Here is a 1,412-nt window from a genome sequence, read left to right as displayed (position 1 = left end):
TCCCTTGGTGATCTAAAATCGATAAGAGTAGGCTTCGGCCGCCACCCGGGCAAAATTCAAAATTTCCTACCAACTGAAAATATTACGTGTATCCCGCGCGCTCATATGACCTTATGCAGTTGCGAGCGCCGTAAAACACTTTACAAAAACAAACATTAGAATAATGATGTTTGTATTCTCATTGTGTTCAGTCGACTAGATTTCTTGCTCTATGCATGATCCTGTGTCTGTTTCCCTGGGGAGAATAATATAATGTGTTATCGAGTGTTTCTGTCTTTCTGATGGAATGCAGAAATCTAGGCAGCTCGGGTGAGTTCTTTTATAGTTAATGCCGAAACTGCCTGCCACTTTGTTGTACCTAACTGTATTGTGGCGTCGGTAGTCTAGGGGTTAAGCTACCGGGATCGGAATCGTGAGGTTGCGAGTTCGGGAGGTTCGAGCCTCAGACCTGAAGTTGTGTCCTTGGGAAAAGAACTTTACACGAATTTTCCTCACTTCACCCAGTTGAGAATGGGTAGGCTACCCGGCTATAGACAGCAAATGATCTTGTCAGTATGTTAGTGTTTTAGCGCCTATAAAATGGCAGCTTGCACTGTATGCTTCCCATGAAGTTGAGATTGTCCCAGAACGCAATGAGGTTGTTGGTCTTGACTGTATTGACAATAGAGGTGGGCAAAATCCGGATAAATATCCGGAAAATCGGATAATCCTCAATAAGTACATTATCCGAATTCAGACTCTTAACTCTCTTTCCTGACCCGTTTATCGAAGTGCTCCCACATTCGTTGAACTGATGCTAAGCCGTAGGTCAAAGTGGTTCTAACCCATTTGCCGAATCGGTCCATAACGTTTTATTTACCGAAAAGGTGCACTAACATGTTATTCGGATTTTGCTAAAGCGACTCTTTGCCCAGCCCTAATTGACAACTTCATTGCATTCTGAGACAATTTCAACTTCCTGGGAAGGATACATCGCAAGCTACCATTTTATAAGCGCTAAAACACTAACATACAGACACGATTGCTGTTCTTAACTGTATTGAGTGGGCGGTTGGTGGGTGCTTTGGTGTGGTTTTTCTCCTTCTTTCTTATTAAACATCTGTCGTCTTTATCTCTTCTTCTTTTTGTGTATGCTACTCTCTATTTTTCTGCACTTATATAACCTTATTGTGTGGCAAGTGCCGTAAAACTCTTACGAAACGAATTCTAACTATATTGATTGGGGCGTATAACGTTTATTCTATAATAAGACGTACTCATTCGAGCGCTGACGGACTCTTATCGTTGAATAAACTATCAGATTTGATGACACCATATCGTCACTAAATTATACCTCATCAACAATATATCAAAACTAATCATCCCGTCTCTAAATTACACATCATGCACAATATAATATCAAAACTGATTAT

This window comes from Aplysia californica, unplaced genomic scaffold (genome assembly GCF_000002075.1).
Source record: "Aplysia californica isolate F4 #8 unplaced genomic scaffold, AplCal3.0 scaffold00930, whole genome shotgun sequence".
Lineage (NCBI taxonomy): Eukaryota > Metazoa > Mollusca > Gastropoda > Aplysiida > Aplysiidae > Aplysia > Aplysia californica.
This window is presented reverse-complemented; position numbering follows the sequence as displayed.